General features: G+C 37.0%; 1 protein-coding gene across 1 annotated transcript in view; it reads right to left on the minus strand.

The window, feature by feature from the left end:
- The window catches only part of agbl4 (AGBL carboxypeptidase 4), a 678,742-nt gene that overhangs the window by 642,310 nt on the left and 11,730 nt on the right, over window positions 1-24,702 (minus strand). The window lies entirely within an intron of this gene.

Consider the following 24,702-nt stretch of genomic DNA (forward strand, 5'->3'; position numbering starts at 1 on the left):
TACTAAGTGCGTCTGGCATCTATCTTCTCGCGAAGCTTCAGACTCTTCAGCTTCAGCTCTCACAAACGGACGAGAAACTATCAAGCGAAAGGGAAAGACGGAGCAGCGTGGTGCCTAAGGACCCCGGTGTGGTCTCCAGCCTACACGCTTGGCACCGATGATAAAGAGGCCAATGAATTTGAAAAGGTTCAAATGTTCCCTCTGCCCTCGCGCCGCTATTTTTTCCTCTTCTCTTTTTTTCTTCTTTTAGAGAAGAAGAAGAAGAAGAAGTGCCCAAAGCAAGTATGTTCATTTCATAACAGTTGGTAGGTCACAGGGAGCCATTCACTGTGAAATTTACTAAATTGTATTATCGATCTCAGCCATGAAACACGCTCTCTGTTCTGAGGCTCCAGACGACTGTAGGCAGACTGGAAAAGCCGCTTCGGAAAGAGAAAAAGAGCGAGAGAATGCTTCTTTCACCACCACGGCTGCTGTCGAAAGCATTCAGAGCATTTCCAGAAATTCTCACTAATGATGGCTAATGTTGTGTTTTTGAGACACGCGGATTTTGACTGTGTCTCGCTCGTTTCTTCTCCTTGTCTCTTTTTGTTCCCTGCCTTATTGTGCTGCGAGTTGTGTGGGGTTGGACTCCTCGGCGGCTAAAAAGCAGTCAGTTCCAATTTCATGCTATCTTTTTACAAGTTAATTATTTGGAGGCCCACAAAGGACAAGACAGAGGCTCTGGCAGCAAAACAACAACAACAACCCAGGTCCTGCTCTTTTGTTGTTGTTTTTTTTGTTTGTTTTTTGTATGTTTTGTTTGCTTTTGCATCCCTGCCCTTCTTATTCCTCTTTCTCTCACTTTCTCTCTCTCTCTATATATATATATTTATATATAGCTCTCTCTCTTTTTTAAGGTGTTTATCTCTCTCTTTCTCGTTCTTTCTTTCTTTCTTTCTCAGCAATAAGAACAATCACTCCTGCAGCAGAGAGTCTGCTGGAGATAGAAACAGAAGGAGTTGGAGAGTCCTTGGCGAGCGAGAGCGGCGGGGAGGTCAACAGCGGTGCTAAGAGCAGCCGTTATCGGGCCTGCTAGCACGCTATCGGGGAGCCTGCACTCCAGCTTATTTACAGCTGGGGCTCCCTGCAGGGCCACACTCGCCTGCCTGGGGCTGATTGGCCTGTAATGAGTTCAGCAACACAGGGATGGAAGCGGAGGAAAGTTAAGGCGCGCACAGGGCTGAGAAATCCACTGCAACATCCATAGGTCACGGGAGCAGGAGGAAGGGGATGCTTCCACTACGGGCTCGAATGAAATGTCACAGAGCGTGAACTGTTTGTGCTGTTCACTTTCAGCTCGCCTGAAACACCGACAGCTTTCCCAGCTAACTAATATACAAGTGTATCTTTATATACGCACATAGACCTACATATGTAGTAAATGTAGCATAGGAATCAATCAAACATTAACAGATTTCTTTTTTGACTTTTTATTTAATTGTATTTATTTTTTTATCACACTGTGTTTTATTATCAAGTCCATATCAAGTCAGTGCAGTTTTGTTTTCCCGAAAAATCTTACAGCACTTCATGCTTCCCTTTGCTGACAACTTTTATGGAGATGCAGATTTCATTTTCCAGCAGGATTTGGCACACTGCCCACACTGCCAAAAGTACCAATTGGTCTTATGCAATATTCACATTTTCTCAAATTCAGATTTGTGTGTGAAATATGTGAAATACATAACTTCCACATTTTGAACTGAATTACTGAAATAAAGTAATTTTTTAATGATGCTCTGCTTTTTATCATACTTACATTTCCATATTATCTAAGAAAACAAAGATAGCCTGAGTAAATATAAAAAATCAGTGTCTTAATGATGAATTAACTGTGATTAAATATATTTTTTTAGAAAGCTGAGTTCAATTTAAGGCCTGATTACTGCCAGACCTGTAGAGTCAAGAAATCACTTAAATAGAATCTGTCTGACAACATGAAGCAGATAAAAGATATCAAAAAGCAGCACATTCTACCCTGATCTGAAGAAATTAAAAAACAGATAACAGAAAATGTAAAGTCACTGATCATCTATCAGCCTGGAAAAGGTTATAAAGTAATTTCTACAGCGTTGGGACTCCAGAGAACCACAGTGAGAGCTATTATTCACTAATGGAGAAAACATGGAACACTGGTGAACTGCAGGTGTCACTTGCCTTAGTTAAGGTCAGTGTTTTGAGGTAACACTTCATGACCAATTTATTTATTGATAAATGCAATATGGCGGATATTCCATGAAATTTGACATGTTCGTATGTAATCAAATGATTTAACTTTATTTGTTTATTTGTGTTAAGCGTATATGTCATTATAGCCTTACTCTGTGACAGGCGGATCATGCTTGAAAACCTTTCAATGTGTCTGATTTAAAACAATTCTGCAAAGAGTGGACCAAAATTCCTCCTTCAAAAGGAATATGTAACGGGGCAAAAACAATTTCACTACTGATATCTCATGACTTGTCATGTCAGTGTGTAATTTAAGTATTTAAGTATTTAATGATTAAAAAAATCTTAACCCCTTGTTTAGTCATATGTAATTTATTTTATTAATCAAGTATTAATATTTGACCTCTTTCTGTTCAATTTCAAGATCAAGAAATCACAGTTGACAACTGATAATTACTGCTTAATCCTTAAAACCAGTTAGTAAAGCAATGTTTCAGTAAGACTGGTAAAATCTAAAATGCACACAAAACACTCACTACCAGTTAGTGCTGTGTGATATGATGATAAATATCGTGGGGACGATGGAAAAGTGTCTATCGTGCTACTTACCTTCTATCCTCCCTATCGTTTCTACAGTAATTTCATCAATTATTCACGCAAATATATAAAGTAGGCTACAATTAAATGTATTGGCGTGATCACTTTGCATAAACTCGGTTTAGTCAGTCAAGTCATTATCAACCGCTTTATCCATTAAGGGTCGCGGGGGGGGGTGCTGGAGCCTATCCCAGCAGGCATCGGGCAGAAGGCAGGATACACCCTGGACAGGCCGCCAATCCATCGCAGGGCAGACAGACACAGACAGACAAACAGACACATGCACTCACACACTCACACCTAGGGGGCAATTTTGTATCTGACATCCAATCAGCCTGAACGTGCCGTCTTTGGACTGTGGGAGGAAACCGGAGCACCCGGAGGAAACCCACGCAGACACGGGGAGAACGTGCAAACTCCACACAGAAAGACCCGGCTCGCCCCAGCCGGGAATCGAACCCAGGCCGTCTTGCTGTGAGGCGGAAGTGCTACCCACTGCGCCACCGTGCCGCCCCAAACTCGGTTTATATAAGTGATGATAAAGTAATCTTCGCAAAAAAAACCTTCATAATGTGGTTTTGCGAAATGCCGCTGCTTTATGGCCGGTTTGCGGCATGCTTTACGTTATTAAACTCATGAGAGCTAAACAATGGAGACGCATTGTTCTTTTGAAAAAAATTAGCTACTGCATCTACCTCATCTGTTTTCATTTGATACATATATATATATATATATATATATATATATATATATATATATATATATATATATATATATATATATATATATATATTGCTACACTAAAAGGTAGTAAGCAATGATATTATTTAGTCATATTTTTCGAAGAATAACTGAAAACATACTTAAATGTGATATATCATGATATATATCGTTATTTTTTTTTCGGATATATATCGGATTTTTTCCATATCGCCCAGCACTACTATCAGTGGGTCATCTGGAAGTCACTATGATGGATGGAAGACTCTGCTTTAAATATAAAAGTACACTGCAGACTAATGCCATCATCATCAGTTGAGCTTCAGCAACAGCACACTGATCTCTCTAACGGGTTTAGTACAGGTTTTCTGTTGTACACTGACTAGTACAGACTATTATCTCAGCTTTAGCTCAGTCGTAGGGTTAACAGAAAGAGCAGAAACAGCATCAGAAACAGCGGAAGCAGAGCAGTACCAGAGGACAGTAGAGGATAGGGCTGAGGTAATCACACCACACTACTTCAGTCCAATGGCTCTCCACTGTCACGTCTAGTCAGTTGTTGAGGATTGCGCTGTGGTTATAAAATCACAGTTTGTGTCTTTCCGGCTTGCGGTAGCCGTGTCTGGTCAGCGCTGTGGCGCGAGGCCAGATAATACAGCAGCTGAGGCGGAGGAGTTTAGCCAGCAAAGAGCGAGATGCCTGCAGAATCCCGGCGAGACCTCCCCGGCCTGTCGGGAGCAACAGGGACGGAAATCTCTCATTGTGAAACAGCTTTTCAGTCTGGGGAATTACACAAAGTGCTCCCTCTGTCAATGCACTGCCAGCTTTATGCGATGAGGGGAAAGCAAAAAAAAATGAAAGAGAAAAAGAAAAAGCTTCCACTCAAAGCTATTCAAAAGCCTTGGCAGAGCACCAACGCTCTATCTTCTCTCTCTCCTTGTAGAGGCACTCTGGCCCACTGTACCCAACATGCTGTAATTACTTAAGCGAAATTAAGCAATAAATACACTGCATGTAACAAAGTCAAAGAGCGGAGAAAAAGAAAAGGAGAAAATGGACTGTAAAAAAAAAGTTAGAAAATAAGAAAACAGCAAGAGAAGCAAGAAAAAGAGTCCAACAATATACTATCACCATCTAATACTCAAGAAAATGTGCTTAAAAAGTGACATAAGTTCATAATGTGACATATTAATTTACAAACTCTCTTACATAAGAGATAAAATTGTAATAAAAATTGTAATAAAATTGTAGGAAAAGTGTAGAGCAGGGCTGTATATGCCTGTCACAATATTTCCAATATCAATTAATCGTGCAATAAATTTGTCTAACACAACCTCAATATTTTTTGATAGTCGTGATATCATCTATTGTGTTTATTTGCAGGTTTGTTCACATATAAAACAGTAAACAGTATTTTAGCCAGTCATGCTTCAAAAAATATGAATCTATGACTAAGAAATAAGTATATAATCCCCTAACAAATGATAATAAATGATTAATTAAATTTTTGCTGTCTTTAAAAGGTGTATAGTTGCTTTTTTATGCTATTTTGCTATTCATTTATTATGTCAGTGGCATTTAATAGTCTTAAAATTACAAAAATATCATGTATCGCAATCATTTCTGGAGCAATATATCGTCCACCAAAAAAAATCTTATTGTGACAGGCCTAGGGCTGCACGATACTGGAAACATTTTACATTGCAAATGTTTTTTTTTTCTCAACAATATATATCACAATATTAAACAATGCAGGGCCATAATGTCACCAGCCCCGCCACGCCCCCTCACCCGTGTGGATCAATCAAAAGCTGAGTCAGCGCTGAGCTCAATTCGAAACCCGAGGAAAACTGTAAAACAACAGTAATTGACCCTTTTAATTAAGCATTTAAATGTTTTTTTAAAAGGTAAATAAGAGTGTTTTTCTTCTGGAATTAAAAGCGTGAATTCAGCTGTAACTGGAAATATCTGACTGAGAAGCACAGCTTTCAACACGTGCCCACATTTACAAGCACGTGCCCAACCATGTGGATGAAGGCCATTTGGTTGCAGTTACCTCGTGTTTACAACCCTTCCCCTCCCCCTCCCCCTTCTCAGGCAGCTGCAGCCTGTCACACACACAGATGCAGAGACAGCGCTGTGTATCTACTTCTTGTGTCAAGGAGCAAAACCTCTCAGCATACGATATATCATGCAGCCCTATTAAAAAAGCGATACTGGTTCATAATGTGACATATTAATTTACTAACTTTCTTACATAAGAGGAAAATAAAAAGTGTGGATAGCGAGCATGCAGACTCCAGCTCTGCAGGAAGTGCTGAACTCGACAGAGAAAGCCAAGAGCAGAGAGCGGACTGAACCTCTTCAAAGCACAGATGCAAAGTTTCGCTCTCATTAGAACTAGAGTGCCCACACACTTAAAATGGCCCTGGTTCACAGCCAGTGGGCAGTCTCAAATTGGTTTTCTGATGAAGACCAGCTCTGCAGAGGCCTTTTCAATCCCTCTCAAAAATAATGCTTTTCAAGAGGATTGAGGAGACAAATAAATATCCTTACTGAGATGTCTTCACTAACTTCCAATCACAACAGCAGAGACAGATTCTGCTACGAAAATGATGATAAAGAAGTTCCAGTACAGATATCGTTTTTTACAAACCTATTGTGAGTTTTGGACACTGATTTGACAAGCTGCTACTGCTGGGCTCTTAGACCAGCTACTTAACCCTCACTGTACCAAGGGTATCACGACCAATGGGCATCTGACCTCACAATTAGTGCTGGGCAGTATATTTTCTATCCAGGATGCATTTTTCAGGAAGCACTACAGAGCACTGCATACTCAACAAACAACTCAACCCAACTTTATTTATTAAGCACTTTAAAACAACAATAACAACAGCTGAAACTAAGTGCTGTACATAGATAATTATAAAACATAAAACAAACACTAAAATATTAAGACATGGTAAAAATAAAACAATAAAATTAAATTAATAAAACAGATAAAAAGTAAAAAAAAAACTACCCAAACAAGACAAGATCAAATCTGAATTCGGGTCGAAAGCCAAAGATTAAAAATTAGTTTTAAAGTTGTACCATAACTTGGAGGCAGCAGAAAAGTACTGCCAAAGAAGCATACTGGTACAGCTCACTAGCTAATGCTAGCCAGTTTGCATAACAAGCCAACACACTGGAGTGCCATTAGCTCAAATCTGTGAAGTCAAACGCTCGTCTCGCTCTGTCTTGTCAGGAGAAACATTATGTGATATAAGAACAGCGCTTTATCTGAGGAGCTCCTGCTGCTGCTCCTCACTGTATGAGTGTTTTTTATCTGATTAAAATAAAAAACAACAGAAAACAATTATTCACTCAGCAAATGAGAGGAACAGAATTACACAATTAATCCTCAGCTCAGTAAAATTTCCCCTCGTCCCCCAGACATGCCCAGAATCGATCTTGGAATCATTTACTCAGCACAACTGATAAAACTCCCTAAAATTTTAGATAGGTGCAAAAAAGTTTAAAGAGTTTTAAAGCTTCTATAGCCCTTTTAAATGTATTTATGTATTAATACTGAGGGATATTTTTAATGCACAGTGAACTGACTGATTATTTTTACTATAGTACTGAATAAAGCACATTTATGGGGTTTATTACCATTTTAATGTAATTATACAAAAAACAGTGACAGTAACAACACGAAACCCCTAGCAACAATTTAGGATACATTAGTAACTGCCAACCAACAACCGAGCAACCACTAAAGAGCACCACAGAAACCACACAATACATCTACAATTACTTTGCAACACTGTAGCACCCATCTAACAAGCACTTAGTAATGTCACAGCAACCACCTAGGATACCACAGCAACCAGCTAGCACGTCCACAATAACAAGCTAGTTATTGCTTAGCAACATAATAGCAATTACGGTTGCTAGCAACTATTTAGCAACATTATAACAGCCAGCTATTAACACACAAGCAACCACTTGGGGCACCACAGGAACCATTTAGAGTTTGCAAACATTTTCCAAAAATCAAAAAATGGCATCTGTAGATAAACTAAATTCTACATAAAAGTACTAATAGTCACTATTTAAATAAAAACTTTGATATTTTATGTCCATGTCATAGGTTAATATACAGCTTTGGAAAAAAAAATCAGAGAGCACTTAAAAATGATGAGTTTCTTTGATTTTACCAAATTAAAATCCTCTGGAATATAATCAAGAGGAAGATGGATGATCACAAGCTGATCATCAAACCAAACTGAACTGCTTGAATTTTTGCACCAGAAGTAAAGCAGCATAAAGTTATCCAAAAGCAGTGTGTAAGACTGGTGGAGGAGAACATGATGCCAAGATGCATAAAAACTGTGATTAAAAACCAACCAGGGTTATTCCACCAAATATTGATTTCTGAACTCTTAAAACGTTATTAATATTAATAGGCCCCTTTTTTCTTTGCATTATTTGAGGTCTGAATGCTGTCATTTCTCATTTTCTGTAAATAAATGCTCTAAATGATAATATTTCTATTTGGAATTTTGGAGAACTCAAACATATACCTATAAATAGCAAAAACTGATTCAGAAACTGAAGGGGTCTCTTAATTTTTTACTGAATCACTGAAGGGTGCCACAATCAAAGCTGGTAAAGGGATACAGTGAGAAATGGGGAGTAATAACCACCCATACACCCAATGAGAACGGCTCTGCACAGCATCCTTTATCTGCGCGCTTCCAGTCGGCTTGCATGCATACAAAACCGACATAAACCTCTTCCTATTTCTTAGACCACACACCCTGACGAATATGTAGGGCACATTTCAATTTTGTTTACTCCTGAGCAACTGCCTGTAACCAAAACCAAATGCATTTCTATCAAAAATTCTTCTCCATTTCGGGCACGTCGGTTTACAAACATATTCCAGGCATATAAATGTGAGATAGCAAACAAAACCTGACACATCAGTGCACTTCATCTCAAGGATAACGCTTTAAATAAATCAGCAAAATAAACAGAGGAGAGACGGGGGGAGGGAAAAAAAAGAAGAACGAGAGCGAGGACGAGAAAGGAACGTACAAAGTGCAAAAGCGTTACAAATCCTCGTCGTTTTCCCAAGCTGGGTGTCCTTGGCTGGGATGAAGAATGACATGTCTGCCTGGCGAGAGTGTTTACGGCATCAGGAGAGCTGCTGGGGGAAATGGATTACTCCATCATCAGAGCGCAACATGTTCACAGAGCAATGTACCGCAACACAGCTCTGTGTGGAGTCATTTTCACCTGCAAGACCTTTTTTTTATTCGCTACTGCCGTGCGTCTGTAGTTTGGATTTACTTAAGAAACTACAGAACAGCTCAGAAAACCACAAATCTGCAGTCCTGCGGCCGGCTCTGTGATAATTACACACACCTAAAAGAACAAGAGCTATAAAAAAGACAAGAGTGGCACTCTTGGAGTGGAATCATCACTGACGAGCGTAAAATCTAACCTGAACCACTTAACCCCTCTTTCACTCGTTCTCTGCAGTATCAGTTTAGTTCTGTTGACCTTAAAACAGGAGCAGCTTAAATAGCTAATTCAGTAACAGCCAGAGAGGCAGGTGATGAATTTTACAGATTTTTGCAGATTTGAATGAATGGGATGCAAACGTTTTGGCACCTTTCTTATGAATTTTATGGAGCCCCTAAGGTAACATCATGTTTAAAAAATATAATGCATCCTAATGCAAGATCCTAAGGTGTGTCCATGACTTATCAAGGCATGGGAATGAGATCCTAATATGTGGGGACGAGATAATTAAGTCGTAGCCAGAGATTAATAAAGCTTGTTTTTCTGCAAATTAATGTCCATGAAGAAGACAGAAAATTACATCAAATCTTCTTTAATCCAAGGATTATCTTTAGTAAGAAAATGAGAGTGAATTGATTTATTTTTATTTTTACTTCTGAATGAATTATGGTGATATTTTGGTTTCTTGCAGTGAGACATTGCGTAATTCAAAATAAAAGACAGTTTACAGAAGCCATTTAAATGCCTGACTAAAGGGACGATTATTGTTGCTTTGCTGTTTCCCTCGGGTTCTTCGGGTGTGGGCGGGGCTGGTGACATCATGGGCCCTGCATTGTTTAATATTGCGATATATATAGTTTGCAATATATTTGCAATACAACATTTTTCCAATATCGTGCCAAGCACTTAAAACCCAAGAAAAACAGCCATACAGTAACCATCCCTTTGAACAGGCATTTAAATTAAAAACGTGAAAACAGCTGTAACTGGAAATATTTGCGCTAAACTGTGCTGGACTGAGGTGCACCTCGTGTTTACTCCTGACCAAGACCCCTCCTCGTGCTTCTCAGGCAGCAGCAGCCTGTCACTCACACAGACACAGAGACAGCACTGTGTATCTACTTTGACATTGAATGACCTGCGATGTGACTATTCGCATGCGCACATTGCGATGACAATGCTTAAACAATATATATTGTGCAGCCGTATGACAATTTTTCCTAAAGTGTAGATTTTTAAAAAGCTTATGATTGGAAAATAAGTTTAATATCTTCGCCATTTCCACAAAAACATCCTAAATCATCTCTAATAACCGGCCAACAAATGAGTGTGCTGGAAGCAGATGTCAGAAAATGACAAACTCTGCAAGAAGAACCTCACGTTTTCTTAACACTGAAAACCAGCTCATATATACACAGCACACAAATCTCATTTTCACCTCTAGATATTCAGAGCAGCTGTGTTTTATTCTCCTCTAATGGTGCTTGATGTCCAACTTTATCCTGACAGGTTCTATTTGCTTTAAAGGAGTTGCTTTGCCCCGAGTAAATCTCACACCAATAACTGTCAGGCAGAAGGTGTAAAGCCTGTGTGTGCTATTCATTCCCGTACAGCCCATTATAAAGTGCTGGTCACAGTACGCGCAGTGCGCTAATTGATGTATGTGTCACATTCACGAGCACAGACTATGGTTATAAATGAGTTTCTAAACTAAGTAGCTTAGGGTGGGAATGTGCTATAGGATTTAAAATGTGGCTGCTTAAGAAAGCCCTTAAATGATCTTAACAGTGCAGCATTAGGGGATTAGGATGTGAGAAACATTCCCATTTTAATGGCTCCTATGGAAGACAAACCTTCATAATTTCACACATGCCATGCTACAGTGGGTGATAATATAATACCAACTTTATATGTCTACATTTATTTCTCATTATTTTTTTTCCACCATTGGGAAGTTTTAGAAATGTTTTTATTTTATAATAATTTGTATTTTTCCATCACTCAATTAAAAACAATTAAATAGTGTATATATTGTACCAGCCAAAACTCTTGAATACACCTTAAATTCAGTGTTTTTTCATTATTTTACATTACATTTACAGTCCACTTCTCAGACATATGGATCCTGTCTCCATCACTGTGACCAATTCTGACTCTAAGCACCGGATTATCAGGCACATTGACAATTTTTGGAAAAATTTAAGGATTTTAAGTGCACCTTACAGTCCGAAAAATACTGAGAAATACATGATTCCTTATGTGTCCCTTCATATTCACAAAAACTGATGACTTCACTATTAAATTAAAATGTAGGAAAAATAAAACACTGAATAAAAAGTGTGTCCCAATTAGGGGTGGTGATATGACAAAACACTGAATAAAAAATATATATTTCAAGAATACACTACAACTGCAACTAAATGAAAATTACATTTTATTATTGCATACGATATGATATATGGAACAACCCTAACTGAGATATTTAAATAAAATACAAGATTTTTTTCAGATCTGTAAGAGAAGTAAATGATCCAGAATGTACTTATACTTATACTTATAATGCTAATAATGCACTGCATATATCTCCATATATCCAGGATTAAAGTAAAATAAATGATACTGGACAGATATAATCTGTCTCTAGTAGATAAGTAATGGGAAATGAGAACAGTGTGAATTTTTCTTTGGCTAGAAACTGCAAAAAAGTAGAACCCTGATGTGTTAATTAGGGGTGGGTGATGTGACAATATTTCAGGGTATAATATCGTTCACTAAATAAAAAAATGCGATATGGCACACCAACACATATGGCGTCAAATCAATGACAAAAATGTTGGGGGTGCAAAAATAACAGGAGAAAAACTTAACCAGCGTGTTTTAATATTTTGCGTGTGTAAAACTTCTCATAAGCACAAATGTGAAACTTGCAAACAAAAAATCATGTATGCGCTGAACAGAATATCGCTCTCGCGCTTTAGGCGCTAACCCAGGCGAACAGCGATGGAGAGCGGGTTGTTTGGATGTTAGCATAGCCAGCTAGCTAACTCTCTTGCTGTCCTTCTTTCTCCTGAAGGTAGTCGGTTCATCACAAACCCTGGAGACCCTGGAGATATCAGCCAATAGCGTTCTCTGAGGGAGGCCACTCTGACCCCGCCCCCAAACTGTCAAAACTACCCCTTTTGATACTCAGGCGCAAACTTATGCCGCAGGTAATTTGCATGGTGCGTGAGGAGAACTGTGAATTCAAGAGGAAAAAACACCCGAGAGGAGAAAAATGAAGCTCAAGAGTCATATTCTGTTCAACGTGCACACAATCACCTTTTTTTTGTGCGCAAGTTTCACATTTGTGCTCACGAGGAGTTAATTTAAACACGCAAAATGTTGAAACACGCTGGTTAATTTTTTTCACCTGTTATTTTTTAGCCCCCAACTGTTGACATTGATTTGACATTGACTGTAAAATGCAAAATCCACCGGAGATCCCATGTAAACCTGTGGAGAGTCCAGGTCTAGAAATGTGGAGAGTCCAGGTCTAGAAATGTAAAAAAAAAAAAAAAAATCCACCCCAGGATTTTGTTAGCTTTATTAACATTCTATATCACTAATAACCGCCCAACAAATGAGTGTGCTGAAGCAGACGTCAGAAAATGAACATGAGAAAAAAAGCACTGTATAAAGCGAGTGGTGTGCCATATCATATTGTATGCAATAATATCGCCAACAGTTAGAAACCTAGTCTTAAAGTCTCTGTAAAATGCAAAATCCACCGGAGATCCTATGTAAACCTAAATTTACACACAGAGGTGGGGAGTCCAGGTCCAGAAATGTAAAAAAAAAAAAAAAAAAACCCTAAGATTTTTTTTTAGCTGAGCTGAAGCAGAGCCGTCCAGAAAACTAGTTTAAGAGTTGACATAGACACGGTGCTTTTCCTGATCGACTCATTTTTCAGAATATTTTCTTTTACTGGCTACTGCAGACAATAGAGGCTGAGGAAGTTTCATGTGCAGGATTGCATATATCCAGGATTAAAGTAAAATAAATAATAATGGACAGATATACTCTTTTTTTAGTAGATATATAATGGCAAGTAAGAACAGTGTGATTTTTTTTTTTGCTAAAAAAAAAAAAAACACAAATTACGATATTATTATGTACGATGCAATATGGCACACCCCTAGTCTTAATGTTTTACTGGTACTGTACACACACACACACACACACACACACACAACTGTACCAGAACACAACAGATTTAACCCAGCCACCAAAAACACAAACACCATCTGACATTCTGAGCACAACAAAGCCACCAAGCTAAGACACTTCCCCTGGTTTCCCGGGATGCATGTGCCTTCCATGACATTTCCATGCATGTATGTATCTGTGTAATCAGCAATCAGCCAGAGCTGCAGCTCACGCTCCAATCGGCAGAGCCGCTGCCAGCTGGACCGTGGGACTCCGCTCTGATCAAAGGTAACTGAGGGCAGCGGCGAGAATGTCAGGCTGTATTATCACCTGTTTCATTTGCTTGTGTACTTTTGAGATAGCCGTCCGGCTGCCTGTCTTGCTCCGCGGCGCAGACACACACTCGCCATGGATTACACAACCCCCAAACCAGGCCCTCGGTAGGACGGCAAATTTCATGGAATTCCAGGCCAGAGAATACTACAAAGTCTATTTCAGCCCCTGAATCATAATGTCAGCTTACATCAGAAGGTGAATTCCAATAGCAGTTTCCGTTCTGTTCTTAAGGCTAAAGCTGGGAGGACATAACATTGACATTTAAGGTCTGACAGATTAGCCTAGTTCCTCTTCCCTTCCCCACAGAGACGCACTAATGGAGTTCTACATTTAACACTCAATATGTCTCACACAAAAACAGCTTTATACTTATTGAATCGTTTCAGTTTGTCCATGAGAATCAAAGAAAAAAATGAAGCAACATGAGAAAAAAAGCACTGTATAAAGTAGTGGTGCAGCATATTTTATTACGTGCAATAATACTGCATCCAAAACGTCCGACACTTTTAAATATATATATATAAAAAAAAAAACTATACAGCTATTTTTACTGTATTATTTGAATAGCTTGTTTCTAGTTTACTGGTTAACATGCACTAAATATTCTACACTTTTTTTTGTTGCTTTGTGGTCGATTTTTGTTGTTACATTTACTATATATTTTAGTTTCGTTTACTTATTTTATATACATACACTAGTGCATATCATACAAAAAATAGAATATCACTGAAAAATGACTTTATTTTCAGTGAAATGTGAAACTCTTATACTCTATAGATGTATTACACACAGAGTGATCTATTTTAAGTGTTTTTATTTTATTGTTGATGATTATGCCTATGCCATTGAAAACCCAAAAATCAGTGTCTCAGACAATAAGATTATTATACTGTATAATATTTATATTGTGGATATTCTAATGTGGATTTCATTTTCCAGCAGGATTTGGCACACCGCCTACACTGCATAAAGCAAGTGGTCTTATATGATACTATAATTTTCTGAGACACTGATGTTAGGGTTTGTACTGGCTGTAAGCCATAATCATAATCAACAATAAAAGTAATAAAATGCTTGAAATAGCTCACTCTGTATTTAATATAACCTATATTATATATGATGATTTTTTACATTTTGAACTAAACTACTGAAATAAACTAACTTTTCAATGATATTCTATTTTTTTTAGATGCATTGGAATATTTAGACTAAATGAAACTGCAATACTTGTTTTGTTGTATATATTCTATAAATATATTCTTGAATTTGATTTGCATAATGCATATATAACGCATAGTAAGCACGGCTATTATGGGTTATGCATTCTTATAAAAATATGTATAGCCTTGTTTAATGTTTATAATGCCTTATAAAGGTATAATTAGAGCTACAACTAATAATTATTTTAGTAGTCGACTAATCTGATGATTATTTTCTCGATTAGTCAATGATTATTTCTGCCTTGTCCTCCTTGTCCTCCATCTAATGTCCAGATGCTGTTTAAAAAGGAGAGTACTGATATTTACTGAGTAATTATCTAATATGTCACTTTTAGAGACACAGACCAAGTTAAGTGTAAACTGTGTGAGTGAGCCTGTTACCCATCTCCTATCTACAACTTTGTGTAATGCGGTACTGTTACAAATTAACGATTAGTCGACAATGAAATTTGTAATCGACAAATTAAAATAATCGACATTATCGATTATATCGACTAAACCAGGGGTGTCCAAACTTTTTTTGTTGGGGGCTAGAAGGAGAAATATATTTGAAGTCACGGGCCACAGACTCTATAATAAAACAAATAATGAAATATACCACTTTAAATAATACATTTTTCCTGATTATTTAATTCACACACCATTTTACTTGACTTTCTATCTTTATCTTTGACAGTGTTGTGTAAACTAAGATTTTTCAAATTGATGTTTAATTTCATGATGTCTCTTAATATTAAACTCCTTAATTACGGCAACAAATTTTCTGCACTAGAAATGCGCCCCCTCTCTGCTTTTAGACTCTTTGGCCCGTTTTTCTGCGCTAGAAATGCGCACTCTCTTCACTTTTAGACTCTTTGGCCTGTTTTTCTGCACTAGAAATGCGCACTCTCTTCACTTTTAGACTCTTTGGCCTGTTTTTCTGCGCTAGAAATGCGCACTCTCTTCGCTTTTAGACTCTTTGGCCTGTTTTTCTGCGCTATAAATGCGCACTCTCTTCACTTTTAGACTCTTTGGCCCGTTTTTCTGCGCTAGAAATGCGCACTCTCTTCGCTTTTAGACTCTTTGGCCCGTTTCTGACACCTAGCATTCAAACTTTGAATCTCACATTATAAAAACCTGCTTAACAGCGGGCCAACTTTCATTCTATTTCTAAAATAACTCGCGGGCCGCTCCAAAAAAGGAAACGGGCCGCAAATGGCCCGCGGGCCGTAGTTTGGACACCCCTGGACTAAACGGTGCAGCCTAATTATAATCTGTCATAAATGTGGTTAAAGAGTCTAATAGAGATGACATTTATAGAAAGTGTTACCAAAAAAAAAACTTTTAAAACTAAAAAAACAAAAAACAACTTGATTTTAAATTTTTCCCCACAGTCCATGTTTTCCTCGTACTTGTGTTGAAAATGATTAAACATTTATAGTGGCCTAATATCAGAAGAAGCACACTTGATCCCCTCCGAGCCGCGCTGACGCCTGCTGCCACTTGTGTTAAGCACGGAGCTTGATTGTTAGAATGTTCCCCACTTCTTTAATCAATGGGGAGCCGACTGTCTTGATTCTGGAAGCTCTAAAGTGTATAAATCTCTTGCAGCAACTCAGGCTGCTTTTTGTCCCTTCTGTCTCTTTCATTCTCTCTCTCTACCCCTCCCTCTCTCTCTCTCTCTCTCTCTCTGGCTGTGACTACAATCATTCATCCAGTAGATGTACTCTGCTGGTGTGACAAGAGGAATTCTGAGGGAACACAGGGAGGGCGGGAGACACATAAAAAAATCCCCCCGTTAGAGAAAGGAAAACACAAAACAATTAAAGCTCCATCAGCAGTAAACTATTCATCCTCATTATCAGTCTCTCAGCAAAGGCCTCGTCCAATTCTGACTGCGCAACTTACTTCGTTCAACAACTTAATGAAGATGCACCATCAATTTAAAGGGCCAATAGCAAGAAAATAAAACATTATTGCAGCTTTAAAAGGAAAATGTTATGCAAAACTGTTTTTTTAGCCCTATCTGGACGGGATTAGTTTCTCAGGGGGACGTCTACTCACTGATAAAACTCCTGCATCTGGACTGCAACTGAAAAACAGGAGGACCAGTGAGTTTTTTGTAGGCTTTCTCGGTCACATGACATCACGTTCAGTAGCTCCTCCATTTCCATTCGCTGTTGTGTTTACATGAATCTCCATAACATGGAAACGTGCGCCCAAAGTGTAATTACATTGTGTAGCAGTGGACAAAAAGCAATTTTATTAAACGCAAGGAGACGAAACTCAGAGATGTGCATCCAGACAGGACAAAATTACCGAAGGAACAAGGAGTTCAGCAGAAAACATTACATAATTCAGCCTGTAATTAAAAAAAAACAAACAAGGTCGTTCCGGACGCGAATAAAATCACTGATAAATGAGAAATTTACCCAAGGACCCCCTGAGAAACTAGTGTTTAAGTGTGATTTTGTATTCCTACTTGGGTCTCAATTGCTTGGTGTCAGAAATCATATGCCTCAATGAGTCTCTTATTGGTGGTGGTTCTCTTATTGTGACATCAGTATTATATGCCTAAATTCATAAAAAAAATCTATATTTTGTCTCATCATCAAGAATACTGGTATTGTAAAACCTAAACCGTAACCTGAAATATTGTGATATTATTTTAGTGATGCATAAACAGTGATACATAAAGATGATTTAGGTATCTTTATGTATCTTTTATGTATCTTTTATATATTTTATGTATTTTTTTACTCTAAAAGGTGCACCGGATTATAAGGCGCATTATGGGATACTAGTAAGGAACAGGGGTGTCGCCATGTTTTTCTTCAACTTCAGCAGGTCTCGCTGCTGGGTGGTGGGAAGGTAACCGAGTTAAGTAAAGCTAAGCTAAATAAACAAATGTGTAATTCTTAAAAACAAAACAGATTTCACTCCTGAAAACTGTTTATTTGGGTGACTAAAGCACTTCCATTTATTTACAGTAAGCTTTAGCTTCCAGATTTCCACTAAGGCTGGGTGCAGCAGCATTAGCATTAGCTACACTGGGGAACCCTGAGTGCTCTGGTAAGCCAGGGTGATATTCAATAGCGGTTTGACCCACGTAGCTTGTTTTAAGACAATAAATGCACAGGCTACAGTACGATACAATTGTCTCTGAACGGAAAAAGAACTAGTGCTCCAGCATTGCTAGCCTGGGTTAGCAGCAAGCTACAGGCCAATAATTCTCACTTGTAAATGGCAAAAGAGCTAAAAAACTCCTGTATAACTCTGTACTTCAGCAGAGTGGCTTTACTGCTCCTTAATACCTGACTGGTAGAATTTATACATAAGGAGCACCAGATTATAAGGCACACTGACGATTTTTGGGAACATTAAAGGTTTTTAAGTGAACCTTATAGTGAGGAAAAAAACTAAAACATTAATAGTAAAAATGTTGGACGTGGCCCCTCAAACTGGCCACTATGAAAACCTATTTTTAGGATTTAGGACCTAATTCCATTTTCCATTTTTTTATGTTTGTATCATTTTTTTATATCCCACACATTTCATATTTTTATTTATATATTTATTTCAATAAATGACATGTGCTGTGATCAATTTAATGCATTTATTCACATTTATGTTGGTTGAAAATGAATTAATAAAAAATAATGTGGCCCTTATCATTGCATGGGCCCTAAAGCTGCAGTCTAGGGTAGCCAGTGTGTTAATCCGTCCCCAGCATAAAGTCACGTGAACACACACACACACACACACACACACACACACACACACACACACACACACACACACACACCTCCCCCATGCCTGACTGGCACTGGCACCAGATTTAATCAGGAGCTGCAGTCAATGAGTTTTATTACTCAAAAGACATGATCCTCTGATGAAACACCAACGTGTGGAGCAATTTTCAACATAATATTTCCCCAGGAATAATTATGAAACTGATGTGAGTAACACCTACACTAATGTAATAACAAGAGACAAGGAATCCGAGCAGAGCACATCTGTACCCACTGCTCGCGGTGCCAACGGGGGAAACAAAACAAATCCTGCGCTCATAAAACAACCCTTTACAATTTACAGCACACACCTGTGCATAAAAATCCTGTTTTCCGTTCTGAATATAGATTATGTTAGGGAAGTATCGTGTTGAAAGTTTCACGCCTGACTGTCCAATCCACTCTCACTGAAGCTCACTCATTTCACAGCTTTAGCTTAATGTACGGTTAACACAAACAAAGGAATAAACAATAAAAAGCTGAAAAAAACTTTTAAATTACAAAAACTACTAAAATGCACCATCAACACAAACACAGAACAGAGCAACAAATAAAAGTGCCTGTACTGAACAGGGCTGCAACGATAAGTCGATATAATCGACAATATCGATTATTTAAATTTGTCGACCACCAATTTCATCGTCGACTAATCATTAATTTGTAACAGTACCTCACTAAGTACTGAAAACAGAAGTGCAATGGGAGATGGGTAATGGGCTCACTCACACAAATACAAAGGATTACATATTTAATCACTAAATATCAGAACTTTTCTCATTTCAACAACATCCAGACATTTAAATGCCTTTTAAATATCATGTTCAGCTGTTTCTATTGTTTCAGAGATGGAGGACATGGCAGAAATAATCGGTGACTAATCAAATCAACTAATCGAAAGAATTATCATCATGAGATTAGTCAGCTACCAAAATAATCATTAGTTGCAGCCTTAGTACTGAATGACCTGGAATCGTACACAATTCTAAATTGTAGGATGTTATATCACCTTTGGTATTCATTACTTGAGCTGCAACTAATGATCATTTTGGTAGTCGACTAATCTGATGATTATTTTTCGTTTAGTCGATTAGTCAACGATTATTTCCGCCTTTAAAACAATAGAAACAGCTGAACATGAGATTTAAAAGGCATTTAAATGTCTAGATGTTGTTTAAACATGAAAAGCTCTAATATTTAGTGAGTAAATATGTAATCTGTTTTATTTGGGCACTTCTGGAGACACAGACTAAGTTGAGTGTAACCTGTGTGAATGAGACATTTACCCATTTACCCATCTCCCATTGCGGAGATGTGGATTTTATTTTCCAGCAGGACTTGGCACACTGCCCACACTGCAGTACCAAGTACCAATTGGTCTTATATAATATTCTAATTTTCTGAGACACTGATTTTTGGGGTTTCACTGGCTGTAAGCCATAATCATCAACAATAAAAACAAAAAATATAACGCTTAAAATAGATCACTCTGTGTGTAATACATCTATATAATATATGAATTTCACTTTTTGAACTCAATTACTGAAATAAATTAACTTTTCAAATGATACTCTAATTTTCCACATCAGTATAAATGTCGGTACCACTTTAACATAAAACTACCTTTATGAAGGGTTTATAAATGGTTTACAATTAGTTTATTAATGGTTACTAATTAGGTTGTAAATGCCTTAAAAATCATTAATAATCAGTTATAACACATACGTAGAAAGGTCAACAATATAGATGGCTATGGGTTCACTATTTGGCAAACAACAGGTCATTGTTGTTCTTTCTACGTATGTGTTATAACTGATTATTAATGATTTTTAAGGCATTTACAACCTAATTAGTAACCATTAATAAACTAATTGTAAACATGAATAAACCCTTTATAAAGGTAGTCTTATTTTAAAGTGGTACCAAATGTCTCTTCTAGTTATCTTCCTACTAAATAGCACTGAAATCTGACACTTTATTCTGAGTGCAACTGCTTAAATATTTTATCACATTTTTTTAGGATTAAGAGTGTATCTTTACTATAAAAATAAAAGTTGAACATTATAAATAAATTGAATATAAATGGATGTCCAATACATTCTCGCTTAAATAACATTAACGCTTAATCATTTCACGATTTGGCTTAAACTACAGTTAACACAAAGCAAAGGATGAAATGGTAAAATGCTGGAAGAAAAAAATATATATATTTTTTGTTAGATTTGTTAAAATTACAACAAGTAATAAAGCAAACCATTCAGACAAACAAAAAAAAATACAAAACAATTAATTATATATATTATCTATTGTTTATTATACAAATAAAGGGTAAACACTATACAAAACACAGCACTAATTACCGAATAATCAAAGGGCTCTCTTTTTGTTATTAAAGCACTAATTAAACCCCTTTAAAGCTCATTTGCATTCTATACCCTATGGATGTTCATCTACTTCTTCTAATTCCACCAAATATAAGGAGCCATCAAAACCACTTTAATGACACCTTGAGGAAATACTCATTATATGCTTTGTAGAATCAAGCAGAGCATAATAGGGGTCATTTTACTCCAGTTCTATAAAACAGAGCGAGACGAAGTGAGAGAATTAGAATAAGAGCGAGAGACAGACCAATAAAAACAGAAAGAGAGAGAGAGAGAGAGAGAGAGAAGGGGACGCTTTCTTTCTTTCTTTTCTTTTCTTTCTTCAAGTGACTCCAAACCTGGAAGCCCAACTGCCTCCGAAAAGATATACTACTGCCCTAATCTGCATACGGCTGACAAGAAAGTGAGATATATCTCATCTAAATGTAAATTAGGTGTTTTATACCTTCAGTAAACAGTTTACATAACCATGGACTGTTTTAATAAACCAATTAGAATTTATTACCTGGATACTAAAGATATGAGCCATTTCTCAGAATTCACATTTTTATGCAGAACCCTGACAGCTGTCTCGGAAAGAGAGAAGCAGAAACAATTGTATTGGCAGCAGGAGGCACGTTGAGTGATATCTCGGCTTCAAGTCACATAAACACATTTGCTTAAACTCCTGTGACTCACTCAGCAATAAATTAAGCTGGGAGTGAGAGCATGCGGGGAACTGTGATGTCACACCTTTAAAATACATCACACTGAAAGATATGGAATACATGAGGTATGTTAATTTACCAGCTGTCACTGTCAAATAATAGCACAGGTATGTAAATTGGGGAGGGAGTTGGCAACTGGAAACACAATGCTGTGTCAAAAACTGACATGGCTATTACACATGCAAATATATATATAGTGGTTTAACTATGGAAAAAGCAAATAAAGATATTTGTAAAAGTGTTTCTTACATTTACTTTGAATTTGATTTGATTGCATACAGTATAAACCCAAGATATTAACTCTATTAAGGTGATCTATAGGTGATATGGTGGAACAAACTTTCTTCCACTACCAGATCAGGAGAATCTCTCACTATCTTTAATAAACTCCTGAAGACAGAGCTCTTCAAAGAGCACTTACTCTCCTAACACCTCTAACTAACTACCTTCTACTACCAGATCAGGAGAATCTCTCACTATCTTTAATAATAAACTCCTGAAGACAGAGCTCTTCAAAGAGAACTTACTCTCCTAACACCTCTAACTAACTACCTTCTACTACCAGATCAGGAGAATCTCTCACTATCTTTAATAAACTCCTGAAGACAGAGCTCTTCAAAGAGCACCTACTCTCCTAACACCTCTAAATAACTACCTTCTACTACCAGATCAGGAGAATCTCTCACTATCTTTAATAAACTCCTGAAGACAGAGCTCTTCAAAGAGCACTTACTCTCCTAACACCTCTAACTAACTACCTTCTACTACCAGATCAGGAGAATCTCTCGCTATCTTTAATAAACTCCTGAAGACAGAGCTCTTCAAAGAGCTCTTACTCTCCTAACACCTCTAACACACTAACTACTTCTAACCTCATTTCCTCTTCCCCTTCTCTACTTTCTTTACTTTCTTTATCCCATTATTTCCCTTTGATCTCCTTTAGACCCTATCTAAATATGTTTTTACCTCTAACTTCTATTACTTTTGTCCTTAAATATTGTAAGTCGCTTTGGACAAAAATATCTGCCAAATGTAATGTAGTGTAATGTAATGTAAAGACAGAATGATATGAACTGCGCACCATACTGCTTGATTTAGGGCGAGTCAATGTGTCTTTGCTATCATAACAACAGGAAAAGTACACTTTGTGCAGCTTGAAATGCGCAAAACGCATGTAGTAATTCTCTTAATTAGCTAAACATGGGTGTTTTGGGTGTAATGTGAAATAAAACAATCAGAGTGCCACTTTACATTCCCTTTAAGAGTCAGGTGCGCTCTGACTTTGGCAGATTGCTATTTTAATGGTGCAGCACTTCTGTGCTTCTCAGTAGAGGATCCTGACCTGCTCGTTCAGGCTGGGAAGATATGCAAGCTGGTCATTTACAGGAACAGCAATGTTATTTTATATTGTATTCTAGTAAATGTACATACCTCACTTTCAGACTAACACGCCCATTACTTACTATTTGAACAATGCAACTAATGATAATTTTGATAATCGATTAATCTGTTCATTATTTTTTATTGAATAATCAATTATTTATCGAATTACTAATTTAATGTATAAATGTAATACATATTAAATATATTTGACCTGATATTGTTCAGACATGACTAATGTTGTAATTGTATAAATGACCTGCTATAATAAAACAAATAGTGTTTACATGAAGAATTAAACTCATATTTTCACTACTTTTATTATAGTAACATTATTTAATAACAAAACAACAGTGTATGTAATGTAAATATGGTCGATGTCCAATGGAAAACAAGTATCTCCATTTTTGTCTATTTTTAGTTTACTGTATAATTCGATCAGACTGTCCCTTAAAATGTGCCAAAATTTCTTGATTAACGGACCAATAGAAATACTTTAAAATGAGCTGAAATAAACTCTTTTTACACTGACTTACATTAAAAGTTAAGTATTGTTAAGTTTGTTCTTTCTCCTGTAAAGTTGCAGTTTTTTCACTTGTTTTTCATTGGACAGCGACGATATACACTTGGCTGTGACTCTCAGACCCTTCCAGGTAACTTTAGTGTTGGGAAAGAGCTTGAAAACAGCTTTAAATTTTGTTTAATAGCCCACATCTATTCACCCCCTCAATTCTAAAATACAAAAAAAACAAGCTCAAAGTAGCTCCACACATTTTACTCACTTACTTCAGGCTCTTACTCCCTCTTTTTAAATGTCAGGATCCTCAGAATTCTACTAATGATGTTTTAATACTACTACTAATGAGCTACTTTGATTTTGTTGTTAAAAGGTGTAAAAATAGTGATTTCTTTACATGGACATCACTATGCCCCTATCACTATCCTGTTGGGAGTATCGGCTAAAAGTGCTGTATTTTAAAATGCTGGGGTGAATTTAGGTGGGCTATTTGACAAAAGCTTGTACTGGTTAACATGTTTCATTACAACCCAAGTAGCGCTGTGCGATATGACGATAAATATCGTGGGGACGATAGAAAAGTCTCCCTATCGTTTCTACAGTAATTTCATCAATTATTCATGCAAATGTATAAAGTAGGCTACGATGAAATGTATTGGTGTGGTCACTTTGCATAAACTCGGTTTATATAAGTGATAAAGTAATCTCAGCAAAAATAAAGCTTCATACTGTGGTTTTGCGACGTGACGCTGCTTTAAAAAAGGTTAATTGAGTTTTGATAACTCAATTTAAATACCTGTATAATTTTGAAAAACTTAGCTACTGCATCTACCTCATCTGTTTTCATTTGATATATTCACATATATATTGCTGCACTAAAAGGTAGTAATTCTCATTTGTGAAAGTTTGGTTTAATGTCACTTTGAAATAAAGTTGGAAAAAAGTAAGCAATGATATTAATTTGTCATATTTTTCGATATTTTTCTAATGTCTATTTTCTGATATATATCGTTATCGTGATATAAAAATTCCATATCGTGATATATGATTTTTCCCATATCGCCCAGCACTAAACCCAAGTCAATTATCTTGGGTTCAAACTGTCTGGAATAGAACTAAAGTAAATGAAAATGTTGGTTGTGTTCTAGTCAAGTGTTCTTTTTTAAGTATAAACAGAGGAAATCACAGAGTTATAGTGAGTTATAAGGAGTTATAGTGAGTGATAGTGAGTTATAGTGAGTTATAGTGAGTTATAGTGAGTGATAGTGAGTTATAAGGAGTTATAGTGAGTTACAGTGGTAGAGTTAGCTCAGAAGTTAGGTACAAATCCAAATCTGCCACCTCTAACATTTTCAGCGCAAAGAGATGAGTAATTAAATG

The sequence above is a fragment of the Astyanax mexicanus genome, chromosome 12 (assembly GCF_023375975.1).
Source record: "Astyanax mexicanus isolate ESR-SI-001 chromosome 12, AstMex3_surface, whole genome shotgun sequence".
In the NCBI taxonomy this organism is placed as follows: domain Eukaryota; kingdom Metazoa; phylum Chordata; class Actinopteri; order Characiformes; family Acestrorhamphidae; genus Astyanax; species Astyanax mexicanus.